The 13047-nt window shown below is 40.0% G+C and overlaps 1 protein-coding gene across 4 annotated transcripts in view; it reads left to right on the forward strand.

Annotated features, from left to right (window-relative positions):
- The window catches only part of LOC119654649 (protein folded gastrulation), a 375724-nt gene that overhangs the window by 149822 nt on the left and 212855 nt on the right, over window positions 1–13047 (forward strand). For all 4 annotated transcript variants that reach the window (XM_038060135.1, XM_038060133.1, XM_038060134.1 and 1 more), the window contains one exon: window positions 2793–2838. The gene's annotated coding sequence lies outside the window, so the exon portion shown is untranslated. The remainder of the gene's footprint in view (window positions 1–2792; window positions 2839–13047) is intronic.

Below are 13047 nucleotides of genomic sequence, written 5' to 3' on the forward strand. Positions count from 1 at the left end.
TCGATCTGGATGAAAGCAGCTTGTACGTTTCGGGCCGTTCTTCCTATGGTATCGATATCGTCAGCATAGGCTGATAGTTGGGTGGACTTAAAAAGTATCGTACCACTCGCATTCACCTCAGTATCACGGATTACTTTTCCCAGGGCCAGTTTAAAAGATTAAAGGAGGTACCCCTTTCCCTTAGATGGTTGTTGATGTTGAATAGTCTTGAGAGCGATCCTGCTGTTTTTATCTAGCCTTGCACATTGGCCTATGCTATCATAGGCGACTTTAAATTCGATGAAAACGTGATGCAACGGATGTCCATATTTCACCAGTTTTCCCAGCGCTTGCCGCAGAGAGAAAATCTGATCTGCTGCTGATTTGCCTGGAGTGAAGCCTTTTTGGTATGGGCCAATGATGTTCTGGGCGTATGGGGCTATCCGGCCTAGCAAGATAGCGGAGAATATCTTACAGATGGTACTCAGCAACTTGAAACCCCTATAATTGCTACATTGCGTCATATCTCCCTTTTTATATATAGGACAGATAGTGGTTTGTTGCTAGTCGTCAGGCATTGATTTTCTCCCCCACACCTTGAGCACAAGTTGATGAGCCACTGGCAGTATTTGTCCGTCGCAATCAGTTGGCGGGACATCCAACTCGCCAATATTCTGGTTGTTGAACAGTTTATCACAGTACTCAACCCATCGCTCCAATATGCCAATTCTGGCGGAAATCAGATTTCTCTCTTTGTCTCGGCGGGATGAGCATCGAGGTATATAAGGTTGGTAAAACTTGTGCGCCTGGTGCGTTTGCTCCCTTTACTTTCCGAGTTCGCAGTCCTGGTGATTCTTCAGGCTTCCTTTTTGCGTCTGTTAAGTCGCTCCTCGTGATAAATCTCCGCGCGTGCCCGCGTTCGTTGAGAATGCAACATTACTCGGTTTGCAACATTCTTCCCTTCCGTTGCTAGCGTACACTCATCGTCCAACCACGTTCAGGTGATTGTAAAGATCATTTGCTGATGCTTCATCTCCAGGATCTCTGTTGACTGGGGTTATTACGGTATCCATTTCCCCTTTGTAGGTGTGGCGGAGGGCTGTACTGTGGATCGCTTTAGTGTGAACTCTCACCTGATTGCCAGAGGGATTGTAGGTAGTGTTGTTATTCGAGCTCGGAGCACCATGCCAACGAGACAGTGATCCGAGATCGAGCCCCCTATATATTCTGACATTCATCAAGGTTGAGAGGTGGCGGCGTTCGATCAACACGTGGTCAATTTGGTTGAAAGTGATCCCGTCCGTGTGACACTGATTGAATTGAATAATTCGCAGTCCGTTATCATTTGTATTTTGATGTAAGCAGTGGGAGCTAACGTGTCGTCTGAATACATATGTCACAAGAGAAAAAGTAGTATTCTCCAAAGTAACGGCATCTCACTTCTCTTAGACCCAGAAAGTCAAGCTTATATCGCTGAAATTTTCCCTCGATTAGTGAAGTCGAACATACTGAAGGTCCTCGATATCGTTGTCGAGGAACGTGTGGACATTCTAGAAGACAATCTTTAGCCGCCTTTGATAGCTAAAAGTCTTAGTCATGAGGTCAGTTCTTATCAGGGGCTTTTGTTCACCTTTTGGTAGCAATAAAAATTTGAAAATTTGCAGGTTACAACAAGCAGGGAATACATAGAGTGTATTTTTAAACCCCAACTTACATGGAGTACATAATAACTTACTATATGGATCGTCATATAGGTATATAGCTTCTGAGGACAGGCCTTGCTTTATTTTAAGGTCTTTTTATTTTGATCCATCAGCCCTCTGTTTCTCCAGCAATGTAGAAAAGAGAATAGGTTCCGAAACTGTTAGATAATTATACTATCTATCTATAAGTGGTTAGGTCCATCAGACTTCGAGGAGAATAGACTCGATAACGTTCCATCAAATTGCGTGCGATAGTGAGCAGGCAGAGAAACGGTTTTGATAAGCTGATATTTCCACAGAAGAGCAAGAACGGAGTACGTGCCAAAAGCCTTGTCTTCCAACATTCACTGGTTAGATTCGCCCAATAATATTCTAATTTTGTATTCATATTTGTTCTTCCCTTCCTTCCATTTGTACATTTGCACCTGGAATTACGGAATCCCATTGCTGTTTTTTTAGTCCCCACGTCTGAACTGACTCTGTATTTCGCATCTCTATTTTAACCCATGAGTCAATCGGACTCAGCCATTTATAAATAAATATCCCATAAATTACATCATTTCCGACTGACGGCATCTATCAAAATTTTATCAATAGCGCGACTTTCCGTATGTACATATGTATATGTGTGAATATGAAATATTAACATAAAAACAATATCAGAAAGTCTAATAGTTTTATTTTTCACGATCACGGTTCACAAGATTTAATGATATCATGGTCCGTGAAAATGGGCCAGAATTGTAGTAAACAAAAAAGTTTTGATACCCTTTGCCTGGGGAATGTAAATTGATCATAAAATTTTCCCTAAAAATTCCTAATAAGCTCTAATGGAAGCAAGTTATTGAAAATTTTATTGGGCAGTTGATAGATGGTTTCTTTTTACATTCCAAAGGAGAAGAGACAGCTATCGGAGTTATCAAGCCAAATCTCAAGTTTTATGTCCACTTAAAAGTCAATCTCTTGCTGATAGAAGATTTATTTGTTTTTAAAAGATTTCCATTCGTCTTTTTCTGTAATTCTGCACCGCACACTAGCACACATTTCTGTACTTGTAAGAAGATTTTAGATTATTTCCCGATTTTATTTTTTCAATTTTCTCATTTGCAGGGTGCAATGGAACCACGACTGCTGCTAGCTACTTAGCTGCAACTCTGTAAGTATATAATATATGTATGTCCCCCTAATAAATCTCCTTAAAGAAAAAGATTTTAGTACGTAATCGTGCAAGTTGCCTGCCTTACTCTCATACAAAAGTGTTTTTTGATGTTAGCGGGTTCTGAGAAGCGACCGGGGCTGCACTTTTGCATTTTTCTCTATTTTTCTCTATTTTGCCGAAGATTTCGTAGAACAACCGAGTTTAGTTTTATAGTTATAGTGTCTGCCTTGATAGAGTGTTGTTTTAAAAATAAAATAGCACGAAGACCGTGCTAGAGAACACAACGAGCAATGAGGTACCGCATGTAAATCGTCTTTGGTTCAAGTTCGTGCACTCGCCGAGGCTAGTTCTTGAAAAGTATTTATAGTGCTTAGATTAGTCTGACTAGTCACTACACTGGCGTTGAAAAATGTTGATTGCCTGAAAATCGATGCCTTTCATTGAGAAGAGCGCTGGGTTCCGTATTTCACCCCACAGACCCTCTCGGAAATATCTTTTTCTAAATGTGCATCTGCATTCCCAGCGTTTTATAGTACAAACGTCTTGCTTGTTATAAAAATCCCCAAAGCTAGTAAGACCCCAAGTTCGAACAGTTTTACACAAAGCTGTAAACTGCGATAGTGTTCCGAGCATAAACCTCCCGTTCATGTTCGATTTTGATAGCATGTAACAAAACTGAGCAAATTGAAGTTTACGAAGTGCACGTGAAAATTTTAATGAAAAAAGAAGTTATAGAGCGAAATCAAAGCAACGTACCTCGTGCCGACGTAAACAAAGCCGGAGCCGATGCATTCAACTTAATGAGCACAACCTTCCTCGCTTGGGAATAGAATGGAGCCTGAAATACAATGCTGGGAAAGTATAGAAAGCATTGTCGACGGATCCTCCAACTTCGCTTGGCTGATAATCCACAGTGGAGAGGGGACTTGATTAAGAAGACAATCGAACACCAATCCCACAAATGGCTGGGAGATGATAAAAGCGGGAAAGCTGCTCGTCGCTCCATTCATCTCACCGTTCCACATCACATCATCTTCATGCAAAAAGAGGATTCTACCTTGCAATTCTGTCTCTTCCTCTGATAATTCCGATTCCAACTGGTATTTCATGTCGATAAAAGTTTAAGGTTCATAGAATGGCAAAAACAATGAGCCGACGTCTAGTACGTGATAGGATGCCATAAAAATCGGTATCACATTGAGATGTAGAGGTTCGACTTCTCTCAAACTATTTAAGTTGGGATCATTTCTAATCATGTTCATCGCTACGGAATTCTATGCACGAGCATTTGAAGAGTTTATAGGTACGTATTCTACGAGAAAATCATTCGAACCACCTGTGCGGAGATCAGACTGCGCTCCTGTTGAGGTAGAGGAAGTTTGGAGTTCTAGGGAAGTATCACCTTCTATCAGAAGGTGATCCAAAAGTAATAACAATTGATATATAAATACAGAAATAATATTTAATTTATTTTTTGGTACACTTTTTTTGGAAGTGGTCAATGCCAGTTGAAAAAAAAAATTGTCTTGTGCGGAAAAAATTCCTATACAACATCCATAATCCCATTATTATTGATCGAAATATCTACCCTCGAAATTGTTCACTAAGTTGAGGAAACAGGTCGGTGAGACCAGGAATGGTAACCATACCGACTTTAGCTTTTTGATAAGGTGTGTTATCATAATGAAGGAGAACCTCACCTCTTGGTTTGCATCGCCTTTTCTTCCTGATAGCTTCCCACAATTCTCTTATCCAGTTTGCATAACATTAGCCAGATGTACATACTCCATTTTCTAACCAAACAATCCTGTTGATCCCCTGTGCATCCCAAATAACAGATGTCACAACCTTCCCTTGATTTCCTGAAATTTAAATTTTCTCGATGTCGATAATGACCGCGGCTTGCAAGTCTAGTCCAAAAAGCCATGGGCCAAAGAGTTTTCCATGGACACGAGACGGCACAAAAATCGGTTTTGTCCGACCTAAAACAGCTCGAAATGTACAGTCATAATATCTGGCCCATTTTTTCTCTGTAAGTTTTATAATATTCTTAGTATCCGATGCACAGATACCTTTTTTCGGGTTAAGTCCTCTAGGAATGATGCTTAAATTCTGCCTAGCTCAGCTAAATGTCTGATGGACACTATTGCGTTCGCTATGACCAATTCGTGCTAACGAGAATTCACTTGCCAAGATTGGTCTGAACATCGAAGTCGATGGTAAACGACCAAAAGGCAGGCCTAAACAACGGTGGCTTGATTGATTGCACCCAGATCAGGCATTCGATAGAGCCAAATGGCGAAACCGATCATGACGAGCCGACCCCGCTTGTGAACGGGACAAAGGCTGAAGAAAAAGAAGAAGAAGATGACCAGGTTTTTTTATTATTTTCTGTGTAGATATGGATGGCCCACTTTCATGGAATTCATCTCAAGCTTAAACACTTGGTACACCAACATACGAATAGGCGGGTACGCATTTGACATTTGTTCACTCCTTTGTGAAGTATAGGGTATCGTACGATTATTTTAGTTGCTTTTTGGGTTTTCGATCAGACTGTGTTTCCGTTTCTCTATAATCACCGCCTACAGAGGCTGAAAAATACAATGACGAGCAAAAGAAGATCCATGACAAATCGTCTCAGTTTATTCATTTAACAAACATCTTTCAAGCAGTGGCTTGGCTTGATGGCAGATATTGCTTCATTTCATTTCTAATCAGAGGTAAGAGCAGATAGTTTTTTTTTTAATTTTATTGGCATTTCAAATTTCCGATTTCTGCTATTTTTGGATCATCAGTCGTATATCAGTTCGTTTTGTATATGTGATTTATCTCCCATCAATGGTCCGGAAGGGTCTGTAGATATTAAATAATCAGACATTCAGGAGTTAACTATGGTTAACTTAAAAATCGGAATTTCGTTTCCAACTGGGAATATTAAGTATGGACCGATACCCACGAATTATTCTGCGTGACTGAATCATAACAAGTGGGTATATGCATGTATCTTGTCATACAGAAAACAAGTCGGAATACCAGAAGTTGGTGCTTCGGATGAAAAGGTTTTCTGTTCATCTTATGTGAGAAAATTCCTGCGTACACTTTCCATTTGTATATGGCTCAAAACCCATTCCAGAAAATATACGTCCATATTACAGACATAAATATTATGCTCACCCTAAACACGCAAACATTGCCTATTACCGAGAACATGCACCTATATAAATTAATCGTGCGCATATTTCCCACAAAGCATACATATATACAAATATGCCTATCTGAACTAAGCACTACCCCCAAATACATATGTCCGTCTCGAGTAACTGAATTTGATATATTAAAGAATAAAAACAAAAGTGAAACGTTTCCCTGCGCACTCCTATTAATATCAGCTCACTTTGTTGTGGTATTAATGAATTGATATGTTATGATTACGTCATACACGTTTTAGAATGCATGGAATTCACATAAAATGTAAAAGTTTCACCTTCTATAACTTTGTTAATAATAGTTGGATTTCCTTCAAATTTCCCAAAGTTATGCCTTATGCTATCCTTTATGTTTGCCAAATTTTATACTTCTAGCATGATCTTAAGTGGCGTTTCCGACTAAATTTCCAAAATATGGATATATACGATTTTTAACTTTATGTGTGCAGATATCGGAAAAGGATTTATTTGGAGGCCTAGATTTCGTTTAGATACACGCTGTGATCTTTTGTTACACCTTTTGCGGGTCATATTTTGAGCCCTTATTCGCCTACGTTTCACGCGTTATCAAATGTGATACCAGTTACTAGTACAAGTTGAACCCTTTCATTTGATACCCTAGATGACTTTCACCTGTAGGGGGAGCCCCCTCCCTTAATTTCAACATAAAATGGCGTCACTGTATGTAAAGGGATTCACAGACCACACGTTCTCATCAAATCTCGTTGCAATCGGTCCACCCGTTTCCGAAAAAAATCGTGTGTGACCGACAGACAGACATCGAATCGATTCTAATAAGGTTTTGTTTCACAGAAAACCTCTAAAAGAATCCAATTTTCAATCCAATTTGAATCCGCCATCGACTTAATCGTTGACTAGACCAGTTAAAGACTACCTCCCATTTTTTTGGTCCATGGGTTCCTCTTTCTGGGATAACACGGAAAGTAAAAAAAATTTATAGAGCTCCACAGTTTCGTTCATGGCAGATGCATTCAATCATACGTTAACTCTGCCTTTGCCCTGGGATAAGGCAGCGAATTACATGTGACAACCATTTTGGTCACGCTCCTCCCAAGTCAGAGGCAGTGTCTGATGAGTTCCCTCTGCCCTGGACGGAAGGGTAGCAGCCTATAAAATTTTTAGAAAACCCAATTTGTTTGAATTGCAAATATTACCATCATATTATCATGATGAGTTATATATTTTGCCGGACGATTCCACGAATTTTTTCAGCATTTTGTTCCGGATTCGTTGAAGTAGCTTACTCCTGTCAGATCCTCTTGGCCATATGATTGGCAGTTCCCATCATCTAACCTGAAATTTGATTTGGTTCTGTCATTGCCTTCAATTTCTTCTTCTTCTTTAACCTTTATCCCCTTGAGAATCGAAGTCGGCTCGTCTGGATTGGGTTCGTAACTGTCATCTCGATCGGAAATTTATTCTAGATTTAGTCGAGAAGTTCTCAAATTATCATCGAGCGAGTAAAACCATCGCTGTTTCCATGGATCATTCCATGTGATCATCATCCATCGATTTCAATATTTAAGCCAATCTTAACTATCAAGTTCTCGTCAGGGCGGATTACATAACCATACCGAAAACACCATTTCGGTGCGAGATGACCTCAACTCGGAAATGATCATAATGAGTTTGTCATTGGTCCAGCACAGCATCTTCACCTCTGTAACCGTGGGGCAATGTTTTGACTGCCAACAAGTACACCCAGAAGAAGGTGGAAAAGTGGACAACTCTAGTGGAAATCTGAAATTTTAAAGGTTCAATGATCCATTGATGGTAAACAACACTGTTATTGGAGTACCAATTCATGGCATAGTCCACCATTGGCTGAGAGCACCGATCCGACGTTGCTAAATCGCTCCGTACTCCGCAGGCCGCTGCCACTGACAGTCACAATCTTGGCATCAGTCTTCAAGAACATTGTTTAATTCAGTTGCAAACCAGCATGAGACGACCATTCCATACTTGGATATATTGTGGTAGGCCAGCTTTTTTTGTGGGACGCTAAGGATAAATCATCTATATTAAGCAATACTTAAGGCGATTGTAGTTGGATATTCCGCATAAAGAGGATTGTAGAGATCACGGTTTTCCAAAGGAATAACTCCATTTCTCACACGTCTCAGATTTTTTTTTTCATTTCCAATCTGTAGAAAAGACAAAAAAATCACAAGGGCCATAATAAATAAAATTTAATTGACTCGAGATTAGCTTCATTCACGATATTAGATCGTGGAGAGCTTTAAAGTGGAAAAAAAATGGAATTTCGGTTTCATTAGGCAAGAGGAAAATTATCAACATTCCGAAACAAGCGTGATAAGCTAGAAAAAGGAAACGGGATTTCTATAGCATTCTCTCGATAGGGTCTGACCCCACCACTCATGAAAGTGTCGAAAATAGGAAAAGGAAGAGGCTCATATCGCACCTTAAAGTGGAAGTAACAACTAATTCGGTTCACGCCCAGTGGAAGATTGACATTTTTAACAGCTATTTCTTGTTGTTCACGCCTGGTTGGAGTAGAACACAACACTTTGCCGAGTTCGTTGATCTTTCCTGCCAACTTAATATATATCAAAATGTCAAAAAGAGTCACAAGTGGCGAATTAAACGTGGTGAAAGGAGAATAGGAAGATTTTGCTTCAAGACCATACTTTAAGGTGAAATCTCACCAGATCCTGTTTACTGTATATTGGCAACAACCTATCGAGTACTTCTAGTAGGTACTAGAAAGGAAATCTGGAATAAGGATCATAAGAATAATAATAATGGGAGTTAATTCTGCGTTTTTTTTTGCAGAACGGCCAGGAAACAGTAGTTAGTTTGTCATTCCCTACAATGGAAAAACTATCTTGAAGACTGCTTTTAGAGAAGAAATGAAACCTATGATTCCTTTTCAGACAACAGTGTTGAAGCGATAGTGGCTAGAGACATTGCAATCAACTCACCTGGGAATGATGTTTTAATAGATTTTAAATGTGTTTCAACTTTCCGCACAGCAGTTGTTGTCCACCTCATTTCGACTGACAGCTTCAAACTGTGACGAGGTATAAATTGTTCAGCTGAGTTCCTAACCGTGCCAAAGGCACACCATTTCCCCCTTTAACGCATTCGTGCCTCGATAAATGGGACTTTAAATCGAGGGTTTAAAATTGGAAGCCTGGGACAAATACATGTTTGCTTGTTAAATGAGTGACTTTGCAAAAAGAAACGTTGGAAATGGGGCAGTAATTCGCTCAAAACTCCGAAAAGCGGTTTGTAACAGATATGAAAGACCATGGTTTCGTCCAGAGAAGACGCAACTCAACAGACGCTACCTTATCTCTGCCTTGGGAGTATCGTGGCCGGAGTGGTTACTGACTGTTGGTCGCTTTTTTTATGCTAATCTGCAGTCACGTCATGAGTACGAATTGTATTCAGAGAAAACACGGCTTGGTAGTTCTGGCCTAAGTCGGCCGAAGCTGAATAATTTTTTTTCTTTGGAATTAAGGGAGCCTATCAATTTGTAATCTTTTCAAATACCTTTCGAACGAATAGAGCCCCACTTTCGCAATATTGCAGCAATGAACTTCAGATTTCATCCTGTGGTTACCCGGTTGGAAATAAGTAAATTTGACAACCCCATGTTGAAATTTATGCGACGACTAACGATTCCGAGTGCACAGACAGCTTATCAGATCCTACTTCACCTTTCCCCTGAAGTGGTACACAGATGTCGACCGCTGTCTTATGTACATTCGCAAACACAACATGAGCACGAATTTTATTCAAAGGGAAAACCTCCTTATTCGGACCTAAGCTTGGTAGAAGCATGTTTTTTTGTTTATGGATTGACATGGTTTGCAACGGTTCACTGGTTTATCATTACACTGTGTATATAATTGTCTCAACAACTTGATTAAGACTTTATATGAGTTAACAAGGAAAGACCCAATCCGACAAAACACATGCTAGAAAACCGCGGGGGATTTCAGCCGGTTTCGTCAGATGAAAACTTTATTGTGAATAAGTACAGCTGGTAAAAAATGATGAATGATAGACGTGTACATTTCCTGGAAATACCTATGTCTTATAATGCACGTTGCCTGTTACGCATTTTGCATGCACCTTGCTAGAAAGATTGATACTATCATTTCAGATGTCTTTTTAATTTTTTTTATGCTCACATATTTTAGTTATTTCCAAAAAGGACCTTTGGTAACTATACATTCGAAACGTCCAAGATTTCTGCAGAGCAATCTTCTTGCATTGCATATGATCTACGAAACCATCTGCTTTCATTGTAATGGTATTTTACTCTTGGATTACTTTGGAGTGGGGAGCGAAATTATTAACTCTCGATTTGAATCTATGCTAATTTTTAAGGTTCAAGGTAGGGCTACCCATATATGTGAAAGGGGGGTGTAACATTTTTTTTCACAGGATATAGTCATGTATTATATGAAAGGGCTTAGTTAGTACTTTTCGAAACTGATCTTATTTTTAGCACTAGGTGAAACATAGGGGAGCAAGGGCGAGGTCTCGTTCTAAGAACCTATCCAACCGGAAAATCTGAAAAAGTCATGTCGATGCAGCTGTACGAACTCTGGGCTTCAAAATACATCCCATTCCGATCTTTGCGCAAAGTTAATAATAGCATATTAACTCATTTTAGAAATTCACCTGAAACCCCCTTAAGTTCGGACAATCGTGCGCTCGGGAATGAGATGAATGTGGAAAAGCACTTACACGGTTTGTTCTGTCCGGTCGATCCCGTTCCAACAAACTTAGTTCAAAAATGTGAAGGTAGATCAGAGGGTATTGGAATAAAACGCTACTACATGAAGAGAGAGAGAGAATTTCCCTACCACCGAAAAATCGAACGAAGGAGGATATTTCGGCAACTTCTTTTCCGCACAATTTGCTCATCTATTGGATTTAGTCAGCGTTACGCTCACCCAAAGGATTATTACCATGAGTAGACTTAACTACTTATCTACAGCTGAGTCGACGAGCATCTGATATCCAGCTATGAATCGCTCTTCCATCAGTGAAATTTGAACCATATCGGGAAAGTTTAACCACTAAGCTATCTGGACATAAATATATACAAAGAATAGTATAAAACAAAATGGACACCTATGGGATGCTCTAGATCCCGTAAAAATTCGAAACATGTAGATCGCAAAAAACAGGTAAAGAGCGTGGAAAGAAAAATAGATACCAACAGAACTATGGCGTCTGTTTAGAGAAATTCAGGATATAAACCAACCTATTTACTTGAATAGTGTTAGTTCTGCCAACGGTATCATAGGGATGACGATGTTATTTGACACATTAACGCTTAACCCGTCAAAGAGCCCGTGTTTCCGAAACAATTTGTTGACATGCTCTATGTCAGGACCAAACCACTGATCAGAGAATAATTAAAATATCTGCAGGTCAACTTTTTGCATCATCAATTGGATGAACAAAATAAAAATGAAAGTTGAAAAAATCCGGTTATCTCTTCAGCATCTTTTTATTTTAGGTTGAAAAATCCAAAACAAATCCTGGCTAATCTTTTGGTGAATGAAACCTGAACGAGAGCACTCTCCTGAATAGCACTTTATAAAAAAATGTTGCTCTTTTGCTTAATATACTCGTATAATGTACACTTGTATGTTGCTACCAACAAATTCTACTTGACCATAACAGTACATATATTGAGGTTTCTATCTAACCACTATCTTCAAATTAAGTTGTTTTTGGCGATAAGTTCACGCTTATAATTTCAATTATATATAAAAGTATGGTCTCTCAGCATCGATGATACCTAGAAATACGATAATAACCCATTAACAAGGACACTTGATTTATGTACGTATATTATACGGCGGAGCCTCAGTGCAGCATATCCAGCTTCAGAGTAAAAAAAGTCTGTGGTTTTAACGTCAACAATTGTATTCCTTTAACATTTAGTAGTGTTGTCCTAGAAATAATCAGAAGTTTCTTCAACAGAGGGAAGAGAGAAATTATTCCTCTATTTGGCGTTTCTCCTTTTAGCCGGAGACGATTGGGATCCATATCTTTGCTCTGGTTTAAACAACTGACAAAACCGTTGATATACTCTCCAATCAGAAGTCTGCTACCAATCCATTGGGAAACTTGGAAACTTCGTCTTGCAACTAGTCGTCTGTCTGCAATCGTTCGCCGCCTAAGTGCTCCTTCAAGTTCCGAAACAGATGGAAATCGCTAGGTGCAATGTCAGGGCTGTAAGGGAGATGGGCAATGACTTCTGAGCCAAATCCCTCGATTAGGTCCTTCGTTTGTTGCGGGACATGCGGAGTTTTCCCCTACGACGATTTGTTCACAATAACTTATCGAGTTTATTGTGGCCCCTCTAGGCATAAACTCGATAAGCAGTGCAACACGCGCCGATCCCAAAAAACCGTTTGCCATGGCTTGCGATGCTGACAGCTTCTGCTGTCTGCTGTTTGTTTGCTTTGGGCGATTCGGTGTATTTCCATTAGGGAGTTTGTTGTTTTATTTCCGGAGTAACGTATTAGCACTACATTTCATTCCCCCGAAACAATGGAGTCGACGAAGTCTTCGGTAATCTTGTTATATTCAGTAAAAGAACTCCCGCGCATAGTTGACGTGCTGCTATTTGTGGCCTAGTTTTTCTTTCAAAATCCTGTCAATTGAAGCTTCAGAAGCCTCAGGAATTTCGTGGATCTCCGCCACAACCTCATCGGAGATCGACGACCCCCTGCTTCATTGTTCATCGTGGATGTCCGTGCGGAAGTCAACGAACTGCATACACCATTTGCGTGCACGTAGAATGCTTATACACGTTTCCCCATAAACTTCACTTCTATGGGGGGTAACTTTTTTGCGTGCAAAAATCGGATGGGCTCCATCGCGGATGGTTGTCAGGCTAATCGCAACTGTCGCAGACGGGAGATTGTTGTTGGGTGGTGGGGGAACCAGCGACGGCGGTGTTGCCAAATTTCGCCTAGCC

Source organism: Hermetia illucens, chromosome 4, assembly GCF_905115235.1.
Source record: "Hermetia illucens chromosome 4, iHerIll2.2.curated.20191125, whole genome shotgun sequence".
NCBI lineage: Eukaryota > Metazoa > Arthropoda > Insecta > Diptera > Stratiomyidae > Hermetia > Hermetia illucens.